The sequence below is a fragment of the Passer domesticus genome, chromosome 2, assembly GCF_036417665.1.
Source record: "Passer domesticus isolate bPasDom1 chromosome 2, bPasDom1.hap1, whole genome shotgun sequence".
Classification (NCBI taxonomy): Eukaryota; Metazoa; Chordata; class Aves; order Passeriformes; family Passeridae; genus Passer; species Passer domesticus.
This window is the reverse complement of record NC_087475.1, coordinates 66,026,761-66,039,208: the sequence shown is the minus strand read 5'-3', so window position 1 is coordinate 66,039,208 and position 12,448 is coordinate 66,026,761. Positions and strand designations below refer to the sequence as shown.

General features: G+C 36.5%; 1 protein-coding gene and 1 long non-coding RNA gene across 3 annotated transcripts in view; one reads left to right on the top strand and one right to left on the bottom strand.

The window, feature by feature from the left end:
* Positions 1–12,448, top strand: part of FREM2 (FRAS1 related extracellular matrix 2) — a 118,683-nt gene that overhangs the window by 20,964 nt on the left and 85,271 nt on the right. The window lies entirely within an intron of this gene.
* Positions 4,948–6,371, bottom strand: LOC135294105 (uncharacterized). 2 transcript variants are annotated; one of them, XR_010356258.1, is made up of 5 exons: positions 6,298–6,371; positions 5,986–6,075; positions 5,638–5,760; positions 5,324–5,394; positions 4,948–5,083 (listed from the first exon to the last, which is right to left on the bottom strand). It is a non-coding gene; the product is annotated as an uncharacterized LOC135294105 (long non-coding RNA). The 2 variants fall into 2 exon arrangements; XR_010356259.1 differs by lacking the exon at positions 5,638–5,760.

Here is a 12,448-nt window from a genome sequence, read left to right as displayed (position 1 = left end):
CCTGTATCATGTCTCTACCAACCCAAATTATGCTGCTATTTAAACTCCTTTACTGAATTGTTAGGTTCATAGCACAAGTAAATTCAAGATTATGTGATTTATTTTGATCAGCCCATGAAAATATATTGGCACCATATTCCACTTAATGTGCAAATGTTTACTAAATCTTTAGGAAAGAGGATGAGACAGAGAGATATTTTTTTTTATGAGGTCAGTCTTTTTTTCTCTTCATTGAGTTTCCTCACTGTATCCCTCAAAATAGCCATTAACTAATTCTCTTTTTCTGTTATTCAAGAGATCTGTTTCTGAGAAAATGCATTTTGCTACTCTTAGCATGCTAGAAAATTGAAAGAAGCCTCAAAAGAATCTAGACCTGAGAAATGCAAACACATTGAATGAAGTGTTAAAGTTATAAAAATTTCAATATATTGAGTACTTAAAAATGTAGTTTTAGACTGTTAGTCTCTTTGTAGTTACTGCTATTATTTCAAGTAGTTTGATAATCATCAATCATAGGAACTCTGTTTGAAATAATATGATAAAATTGTGTCCTTCCCTCAATTGCTACTGTAACCACCTATTAAAGCAAATAACTTAAGTATGCAACTTCTGATTTTTCATGGTTCTTTAAACTTCCCTTAATTACACACACATGAAGCAGGCCTTATTCATTGTTTTGAGGTCCTAGATTAATCTAAACCTCTGAGGAGGAGACATTCCTGGATCAATATCATGTTACCATGTTACTGAGATCTCAAGTGACTGCCCTACTTTCTGATGCTGTCAGCTTCTAGGGAAACTTCATTTAACTGGGGCACCTCAGAGATTCCTCTTATGTGTGATGAATCTGTTTGTTGTTGAACAGATTTCCTTTGGCTTCCACAACCAAAAGAGAATGAATCTAAATCCTCTGTGGACTTGACTAATATTTTTAGTAAGATTGTCTGCAAGTGCAGTAGCCGCTACATGCAAGGTCTTTGGGATGGAGCTGCTTTTCCTAGCTGGGATGGACTTTTGCAAATGCAGATGGAACCTGATTTGACTATGCATGGATTTGCTTGATTAGTCCCTCATCAACACAGAATGTGCAATTTAGGTAAAAAAAATAGCTTCTACACTGTTTTTTCCTGCACTTCCTCAATTCTGTTCTTTGAATGGAATATATCGACATTGAAGCAAAAATATCTTGTAAAACGTCTATATCTATATATTCTTTGTTTAAGTCTTGTGGTTTTCATACCTTTTGAGTACTCTTGAACATAATTTTTGTGTAGGTTTTTTCTTTCAAGAATTAGACTTGACTTGTGAAGGGGTTTTTGTTTGTTTTTCGTTGGGGTTTTTTTTGTGGTTGTTTGTTTGTGAGCTTTTTCTTTTTTTTCTTTTTTTTCTTTTTTTTTTTTTGTTGGGGGGGGATTAGTTTTTTTGGTTTTTAGGGGTTTTTTTGGTTATGTTTGATGACCCCAAAAAGACTGAGTGGTAAGATTGAGTATTAGGTATGCAGATAACTGTAAAGAGTTAATATAGGCTTTTTTTTTCTACAGCATTTGACATAGCAATGCATCACAAAATGATCTTAAACATTTAGCAAACGCTGAGTTTCATGAAGTTGACAGTTTGGACAGTTTATAATGTTTTGTTTGAAGGATTGTGGAACTTGTCAAGTTTCACGAAAGCTGGGAAGTATAATTTCCTGAGAAGCCTTGTTTCATGAAACATAACAGTAATGGTGATTTTGCTAAACAAAGACGGTAAGCTGCTTCTGGTCTGCTGGCAATTTTTGGATGCTTGATTTCTGTGTTCCACATATGTTAGGAAGTGGTATCACAAGGATCAGTGGTTGGAATTTGAATGCAGAACAATTCAGCTTAGAGATAAGAATGTAGTTTTTAAGAGTGGGTGATCTTAACTGGTAACAGATTTCCAAGGCAAGTGGTGAATTCTGATGTCTTCAAGAACAGGTATCTTAAAGAAAAAAAGCCCACCTGTGAAACTACATCCAACACAAAGTTACTGAATGGACTACTAGGTTCTCACAGTACAGAAGATCAGACTAAATAATTTCAAATGCCTTTTTTGGTCTTGAAATCAATAGAGCAGGAATTTGTAGAAACTCTCAACGATTACTGATTTTGCCTGCATCTAGAGACAGCAGCAAATCTCTCCTGGAAACTTAGTGAGAAAAAAATGAGAAGAGAATATATAATTTGTAAGAATTCTTATCAGTTCTCTTCTTTCAAATTGTATATTTAAGAAACAGTCCTTACTCCTCCCTGACCCTACTCTAAGATCCTTAAGGAAGTTAAGAAGTGCTATTGAGAAAGTCATAGAAGGACCTTTAAATCACATAGTGAGAAGCCAAGAATTCAAAGAAGATAAAACAAAACCTGAATGGTACAGAATTCAAAACCTCTGGACTGTTATAGCTTTTCATATAGTCAGTAGTTATTATTTGTTTAGTATTTCAACATAAAATCTTATCCCTTTCCCACCTACACACATTCTTGTAAAGTATATCTTTCTAATCTTAATGTTATCTTAACATTTTTCACCTCAGGGAAGTTTTTACAAAGAATTCTATAAGTAAGCAGCACTTGGAAAAAAACAACCAAAAAGAACACGAAAACATAACAAATTTGACCCAATTGATTTTTTGTATTTAACAGTTAAAAAAACATTAAATTTTCCATATTTTATTTATTTCTTTATGTTCAAAATTGCATTATGTGCCAGATACTCTTAAAATAATATTTTATATAAATGTAGGTGACAATATTTTTATAGAATTCCATTATTTATTGTGTTGTTATTACCTAGATCAGGGTTATTCTGACATAATCAAGTGAAATATCTCCATCCTTATTTAAATGAATGTGGAACCAGACTAGGCAGATTTCTACCCCCCTTTCAACAAAATTATTCCCACAGAGGTTATCCAAGACATGTCCTGCCTGGTTAGTGTCTTGCTTGGAGGAGTTCAGCAGATCAGAGGGAGATGTCATGTTCATCACACTTCTGGCTTCTCTGTGGATGTGCTGTCCCGTGACACCAAGTGAGGGGATATGGGTGACTTTCTGTTTTGATTATGGGATGTCTGTCTTTCCTGCTTCACTCCTATTTTTCCCCCTTATATTGCTGAGGTTGCTTTGGTGAGTAGCATGGCTCACAGTTAAGTCTTAACTTTTGGATTCTTGACATGCCTGAACTGGCTTTCCACCTGAAGAAAAGCAGGTATTCCTCCTTCAGTGCTTAGCTTTGCATAAATACTTCCTTACCCTGACCAGTGCTCATGGACACTGTTATCCAGTCAGCTACACTGAGGGGAGACTGAGAGTATACTGTTTCAAGAAGCAGTCATTTTTAAAAAGTATTTAAAAGATTTTTAATATATTAAAATATATTAAAAATAAATATATTCATTTTATTAATACAAAGATATTTTATATATTTAATATATTAAAGATATATTAACAGTATAAAATATTTAAATATATATTTTATAGTAATATAAAATATATTTTCTTCTGCATCAGAAAGACCAATTTTTGATGAAAAATAGTCATTTAGAGGGAAAAGATGATCAAGAGATATTTCCACTTCTTCAGAATGCTTTTTAGGTCAACTTAGTTCTCACTGATCACAGTACCTGAAACTACAGCTTTCAGCCCAACCCACCTTTCCAGTGTAACACTGATAAGAGATTGTCAAGAAGCTGATAAACACAAGCTTAAGGATTAAGGGTAAAATGAAGTGTATGGGGTGGGCTTTCAGTGCAATGTAGTGTCCATGAGCAAATGCAGATTTTCTTCCTTTTTTGTTTTAATATGTCTTTTTCTGGGCTTCTTTTAAAATCCTTCTCTTACTTACCTAGTTTAGTAGTCCTTGTCTTATTTCTTGCTAAAAAAAAAAAAAAATTACTTTCCCCTTCACAAACACATTACCTCCGAGAATTCCCCTTTGGGCAGTGTTGTTCAGCTTCATTCCAAAATACAAGGTTGTGTGCTAAATGACATAGAATAGGATACACAGGAGGAACAAAGGCATGATTAATTGCCTGTGCTAGTATATTTGTTTTACTTCAATCTAGCTGCATTTCTTAGAGCAGCAGAAGCCACAGCATGAATTCCAACATACGTTTGTCCAGGCACAAGCTTTCTGTGCATTGAGGTTATACACGCTATACAAATAACAAGCATTGCTAAAACCCACATTTCAATCCCTTAATTGCTAATGTTTGGGTGCTAGCTAGATCAAGCTAGCACAGGTACACTGTCCTGTACTCTTATTAGTTTCTTAATTTTTCTGAAGATTTAACTAGCTTTGGGGGGAGCTTGTAGCATACTTTCCTGGGAACTTTTAGTTTTTGAGGTTTTAAATGCAAGATCTGAAGAGTCATATGTTTTTGCAGTCTGCTCATTTATTACATTATAACAAAAAATATTCTCAATGTCCAGACAAATGTTGCTCTTTTAAATTCAGAAGGAAAATAGAAAGGATGGGAGTCTCATGTTTTAACAAAAATGTCCAAATATATGGTTGCAAATCTAATGGTAGTTTTGGGATCCCTTTGTAGTTAATGGAGGTTAAATAAGGGTGATTCATCTCAGTCTCAGAAACAAGCTAATAGATGAGTTGAATTGCTCTCCTGAGGTGCTCATTTCTCCATTTATGTCATGGCACATCTTGGCTATTAGTGGAACTCAGAAAAAAAAAGTTTCATCTACGTACATAGTTCTGTAACTTCCACATATGACTTTATTTGCTGAAATTAATGTTGTGGAAAAATGTAGTTACGAATGATATTAAAAACATTTATGCAGTAATTTCAGTGCATTTATTTAAAGTTTACCTATGTATTGCTCAGAAAACGTAAATTCAAGTTCTATATTTCACCTTTCCTGGAGCTTGGAGGTGGTTCATGGTTTTACTTTATTTCTTTATAAGCTCAATTGCTGCAAAATATGTAGTAGACACTGAGAACAGCTTTAATGAGTTAAGAAAATTAATACACGTAAGACTGTGTTATCTTTTTTCTTCAGTGTAAATTTGGCAAGCCCCTTTCATTTGCAGTGGCCATTCCTTTTATCTAAATAGTTGAGAAAGAATACAGAGATAATTTTTGATGAAATGAAATACCAAGAAGTTGTGATTCAGATAAAAAAAATGCTTAGAAGTGCAAGGAAAAATTTTATCTTATATATATAATCCTTTAATACATTAAATGATTAGAGCAAATAGGGAGTTGAGCACTGGACTACAAAATTGAAAGCAAAATACTGCAAACACTTCTTTATGAACCTTTATCTACATTTTTCTAAATACTTACGTGGGCATAGGGTGTCCTGATCACATATGTTTATATGCATGTCCATACACAAAATGCAATGAAAATATTAGCTGTGAAGTTAAAGATATATTGAATATTCTGAATATTCTCAGCTTTTAGGAGTATAATAAATAATATGAATAGAAAAGAATCTGTTACTTTCCAGTTCTGTTTGTCTCTCTAAGTGGAGAAAGGATGGCTTTGAAATGAAGTTGCTAATTTTTCACACTTGGTGTGTGACTTCATGCAAGCCACAGACTCATGGAATAACAAAGCTGGGCCCATTTCTGGGGATTGTTTAGTCTGATACCCACCCCTGTGCAGAGCAGCATCAGTTAGAGCAGATTGTCCAGGAATGAGTCCAGTCAGGTTGGAAGTATCCCCAGGGTGGAGACTTCTACACCCTCTCTGAACAGTCTGATGAAAAGCTTGGACACCTTTACAATAAAGTGTTATTGTCATGTTTGAATGCATCTTGTAATTCAGTTTGTCCTGTCTCTGAGCACCTCTGAGAAGAGCCTGACTCTCTCTCATTACACCTACCCATCAGGTACTTAGAAGAACTGTTAAGTTTCCCACTCAAGCTTTCTCTTCCCCAGGCTGAACAATAACAACTCTCTCAATTTCTCCTCAAAAGTTAGGTGCTCCAGTTCCTTAATCACCTTTGTGGCCTTTCTTGCTCCAGTATGTCCTTGTCCCTTGCGTGTTGGTCTCAGCACTGGGCCCAACACTGCACGTGTGTCTCTTCATGACTAGAAAGGAAGGATCACATACTTCAAGCTGCTGGCAGGTTACCCTAATTCAGCCCAGAATGCTGATTATGTTCATACTGTCATGGATCAAACTAGGTAAGTGCAGGGTTCATATTGTGGCAGTAAGAAAAAAAAAAATCTATTCCCTGTTACTTCATTCATATGGAGAAGCAAAACTCTAGTATTCAAGTGTGCAAACTACCACAAATGTGAGTGCCTTACAAATTTTATATGCAAGGAGCATTTCCAAATTAGTGTGAATCACTGATAGCTGAGGGCTAGAGACTCTTTTCCGTGTTCCACATGGAAATGAAGCATGGCTAGGAAACACCAACTGTAAGTAGAACTGTAAGTCTGTCTCATAGTAGGATTCTGGGGAGATCTCATAGAAGGCTTTGTCAGCTGCTCACAAAATCTATTACCATTTATTACCTTGGCTCATGGCAAAACAGCTGCAAGCTGTTGCTTTCTCTCTTCCTGCTCTGTATGACTATTATAGGCTGGAACATAGAGATTCATATCCATAATGGCTGGTAAAATTAGAAGAATCAGAGCTGGAAGACAAACTCAAAATTTTTAAATTTTTCTTTCAATTTAGCTATCTAGAATTAGGGTACTTTAAAAGAATAATATAAGAAAGAGGTATGAAAAGACCATAAAGTGGCTGGACTATGATAAAGGTGTACTGTTTTACAGCTGGGGCTAAATCCATCCCTAAGTTTTAATTTAGATTAATGAATGAGATTATGTTTGGGTGAGAGAAGTAGGAGGGGGAGAGAGAATCCAAAATCCTTGCCACCTTGTTCTTAAAACTAAATGTGATGCTTCCAGAGTTTTACTGAGGAAATGTAGGTACCTCTAGAGGACATTTTAGCTCATATGCAGGCCAATTAGCTGTCTAGAGTTTGTTAATTCTCTCCAGCATCTGTTTAAGGAGTTTACAGTGGTTAGGTTCCTCCCTTAAAATGTGGTTCAATTATACAGTCAAATTTGACTTGATGACTTAGTACTGCCAAGCAAGCAAGATCCCCCTCTCCCTCCCTCATCCTTTCCTATCTCATGTCACCCTAGTTTATAGAATGTTAGGTTGATTCAACTAACTGTTCTGGCAGAAAGCCAGTGGGGTTTTAGGCTAAGTGAGTGGTAGGGTGCTGAACTGGTTTACCAGGGATGAGCGGCAGGGAGACCAGGCGTTTAGGAATGCAAGGACTGGAGGAGGTGGGAGGGAAGTGGAGTCTCTCCAGTTGAGACCTTGAGGTGCTGTATTGGTTCAGGTGAGTTGAACTGCTTCCCACTCAGTTCAGATGGGCCTTCTCTCCTCTGGCTGCTGGAGGAAACAGGAAACTGTGCTGCCCACCACAGGGAAAGTCCCACCTCTTCATTTCATCTGGCTGAACCCATTGTCTGTGCAAGCACAAGTGGTGATGTGACCATGTGCAAAAACATGTATTCTCCCTATCTACAGCATCCCATAATTAAACACCCTGAAGGCATCTTAGAACTACATTCATGGGCTCCTCAGGCTAAGATTTGATCAGTGAATGAACAAACAGCTTTCCAGCTACTGTTTTAAAAATAATAATAACACATTTTGCTGACTAGAGGCTTAGCAGCAGAGAAAAGGCAGTTTATAAAACCAGCCCATTTAATTTGTACAATGACATTCCAGCGTGACATCTCCATTAGCACTTAGGCAGATTTTTCTTGGAGGTTTGAATATGCTGAAACAGACTGTGCATTTTGTGATAACCATCTAAACATTAAAATGAAGAAAATAATAAAAAAACAAGGTGAAAAATTATATGCATATCTGTGCTATTTAGGAGAAAAATATCTAAATCTGTGCATGAGAAAAGAACCATAGGTATAGCATTACACACATTATAAAATAGAGAAAGTTTTATGTCTTATACTTAACAATATTCTAGTAATTTTTAATAACTGTTTAAATAATTTAAATTGTTTAATAAAGGACATTCTCCCATTTAATTTAGAAAGTAGCACTAGTGTTAGTGATTGATTTACCTTGGAATTGGCATAACAAGTGATGAAAACATAGCTTAATTGCTCTTGTGTATGGAACATCGTGCTGCAAGTTGATTCTCACTAGATCAAAAGTGGGTTAAACATTTTAAGTACCTTACACATAATGGTGGTTTGCATGGGATAGGAGATGTGCATTTAGATCATTGAAATAATGGGTTGTGTACCTTAATGTATTGGGATTACTATCCCATAAAACTTGTCAGTAGAGCTGATTACATCTCATGTTCTACCATAGTAAATGGCATCCCTTACAACAAATATTTGATTAACAAGTTAAATGTGGCTGTCATGCAATGATTACACCATCAAAACAATCTTCTTTTGAGATGGCAAAACATGCAAGGAGTGGTGAACCAAATCATTAGGCAAATGCTTTAGTGTTTCATAGAATCATAGAACCATCAAGGTTGGATGAAAATTTTAAGATCATTAAGTCTACCTATCAACCCAGCAGTACCACTAAAACCCCTAAACTACTAAACCCTGTCACTCAGAATTAAGTAAAAGCTAGTGGGGAACCACAGGATTTTTCAGAAGTAAGTTGTTTTTCTATCTTTTTAAAAAACAAAATCAAACAAACAAAACCCCCACAAAGTGCATCCTCTTAATTTTAAGGGAAAATCTCCAGAATTCATACATGCTCTCTATTGCTTTGTGTGAGTAGTTATTGGTGGTGTGCATGTCAAGACAAAGTGATCTTCCACTGAATCAGTGGCTTTGTGATGCTGGGAATGAAGGCAGGATGCTCGCAGGCCTATACCCAGGAGAGAAAGGCTTCTTCAGAAATCAGCTGAGAGTACTCAGCTTTTGCACCGAGTTTGCACTGAAGAGGCCTTTCTCTCCTTGCAAGGATTTCAGGGGGAGCTGGAGAGGCAGGTCCAGACAATAGCCAGAGATAGTGCTCTAATAAAACAAGAAATTGCAGCCTGTTTGTTCAGACATGCAGTGTCTGTAGAGATGCCAGCTATCCCCTTTGCGTAACAAAGGCAAGGCTGCCTCCGGAGATTTCTTTCTGAAGGCATCTCTGTTTAGAGACAGTGCGTGCACGTGCATGCCGTATTTTCTTTTTGTGTTTGTGCCTGGTTGCATTTTTTAAAATATAACATAATGTCATACTGTACATCAAATCAATGTACTTTATATTTTCATATGCAGCCATGATGAAGTGTTTCAAATTTTGCATACCATGTAATAAGAAGCTATTTTACAGCTTAATAGACATGATTTGGTTTGAACAGAGTATCCAAAAATATTGTATTAGTGTTCCAGGTAACCAGGTTGGTTTTGCCTGAAAATAAAATGTAATCTTTTTGTACTTCTAGAGAAGGTGATCTGGTAAGCTAACAAGTACTTCTGAAACTATTTTGAATATTCATAATCATTCTGGTCTGTATCAAAGCACACCAAAATCCTCTATTCTTGTGGATGCTGTGTGTCAATCACAGCAGACTGATTCTAAGACCGAATAATGACTGTAGAGAGGTACCTGAGCTGAATTTACCATCTCAACAAGGTACCAATAAGACTGTAGCTCCAACAGTTTGGGATTCAGATTGATCTGCTGAAACACTGCAGGTGTTCATACTGAGTTCTGCATTGCCACTGCCAGATAAGTTTTTAAACTAACCAGTTTAAAGCTAGGTGCATTGTATCTGTATGTGCTGCAATTGATTATTTGGATGCACAGTGTCAATGTGTGGTAACAAAAACTGGGAGCTGTTGATGGTTAGAACTCCCTTTCTCTGTGCTGAGGGTAGGGTATGATGCAGAAACTGCTGCTCCTCCACAGTATGGGAGTCTTCTGCTCCAGTGTACTCACTGGGGCATTGGCAAAGCAAAGGAGCCCATGTGAGGACAAGGGTCTGAACATACTCTCTTTTCCAGTGGAAAAGCATGCCTTTTTTTCCTTTAAAGAGTGTATCTAAACTTGCTGAGTCTGCTTGTCACAGGTTTTGTCCCTAAGCTCTACTTGGAGATGGTAGTAATGTAGTAATGACCATATTTGAAAAAACAAGTTCTGACTGTCATTTACTGAGGAAACAGGTGTGTTGGTTTAATATGTTACTAAATCCCCTTTTGCCAGAGGTAGCTGCCTCTTTACAGAGTCAGCAGAGTGGTATGCATATGTTAGTAAGTCCAGAGTTAGTCCTGCTCTCTAGCAGTGCAAGATTAAGATGCTGAACTCTGGGTGTTTTAGGGCAGGGATGCACACTCTGCTTCGCTAATGCTTGCTAGAATTTGTCAGGGCTTTCCTGTCCAATATGGTCACGAGATCAAGATTTGCATCAGAATGTACAGTATCATGCAACTCATTAAGAGCTTTTATTCACCACTCATTTGAAGTATATGTTGATTTGTATGGCCTGTCGAAGTTAGTATAAGCTGAAACCTATCCTGACTGCACAGGATAGGTGTTTTAAACCACCACAGTCTAGTTATCATTGAATCCACCACCCTCTTAATTATACTCTTTCTGTATTTTTCATTGCAGTTATGGACACTTGAATACTGACATAAAATATGGACATATGTCCACTTGAATATGGACATAAAAAACATGAGGAGTAATCCTGTTTTTTAATGAGCATATACAGGCAAATTCAATCTTAAAATTTTATTTAAAAATATGTCATTTTAGCAATGTAAAATAAGTTCAGGTTCGCCTATGAAGGAGTTGTTTTCAAGTCAGCAATCTTTGGTCTCTGGGTGTGATATAGATGCAGTCAGACTTTTGCACTTTAAAGAAATAGTTCTTATAAATAGTGCTTCATATTTAAAGATATAGGACAATATTGTGAGCATCACAGTGCCAGCAATTTCTTTACTACAGAAATATTTGTACTGCCTGTGTCTGTCCTACCAAATGAAGGATATATTAGAATGTATTTATATTTCATATGCTAACATATACTTAATGGTGGAATGCTTTGTTGAGAGGGAATTGAAATTTGGACATAGTGATTGTCAAGTAGAATTGTGAATATGAATATTAAGTATAATAGGGAGTAACATGCAGGATAAAATAAGAAAAATAAGAATAAAAGTTAGAAAACTAGGATTTGGAGGAAATGGGCAGATGTGTTGGTATAGATGCAACTACATTAAAAAAAATATTGGCTTTCAGATTTGAACAGCTATAGGGAAAGAACAAAGAGAAGGCTGTTAGCAGAGAAATTAAGACTGTAAACAAGTGCTATACATCCAGCAACAACTTAGGAAAAAAAATGGGGTTTTAATTTGTTACACAATTAATTTAAGTAATAGAAGGAATTTTCCCTAAAGTAATATGAAATTAAGGTGCTTTCTGTAGTACTGCAGGAGAAAAAGGTAATGATTTATGGAGCCTACAGAATTACAGTAATCAAAATATGATTTCTATGTAATTGTTCTTTCTGTGCTGCCCTTTCTTTGCCAGCTGGAGCTTTAAGCTATGCTTATTCCATTACTTACAATGTAAGCTAAACTGAGAATCTTTTTTTTTTTTTTTTTTCTAATAGGGGCTTCGTTTGGAATATCAAGGTTAAATTTCATTCTGCAATTTGGTTACTTTTTATACGCCTTTTGTTTCTCCTTATGTGTTTTAATGAGAGACCTATCATCCAGGCAGAAATGTGTTCTTGGTGGCTTTATTTTAAAAGGGAAAAGGTCTTTCTTTGGGATCTTTGAAGCAGATTTTTTAATGTGTGACTGAGAATATTCTTTGCCTTCTACTTTCATCTTCAGAAATATATCACATTTTTTAAGACATATTGCAAGAATCTAGAATTATGTGTTTGTTTAATCATCAAGTACTTTATTAGATGAAACTGGTGGGGTTTCCATGAAGTAGACTGGGAGATTTACCCGAGTGCAGACTGGCCATTAGAATTCCCTGAAGGTGTGTTTCTCTGCACTGTCATCTAGGTCCTGGAGGAGATTTTGGCCTGCAAATGATCCAGGTCTGCTTGTGAGTATTCATGTTGCAGGGCTGGAGTCAATCCACAGCAGGTAGCCATCTATCCCTGCCAAGATTTCCAGTGCTGAGCTTGTTGAAGCTCAAGAATGGGCTCTTATGGCCTCACTGAGCTGAGCTGCTCTGGCATGTTTGTTTTCCTAAGTTGTGAGAGTCTCTGGACATACTGGTGTTGAAGTGGTGTTCTTGGCTTATGGAAGATAGAAGTAGGACACATGGAAGTGTTCTACTCTGTCTGTCAATTCCATCCGTTGCAGTATCCAGTGCAGTCCGGTGGCTGCTTTAGCCAGGAACATCTAGAAATGCAGTGGTACAGGAGCCTCAGAAGGTGGGATACATTTCAGCAAGATGATTGCATAGTTTGGGTGCAGATGT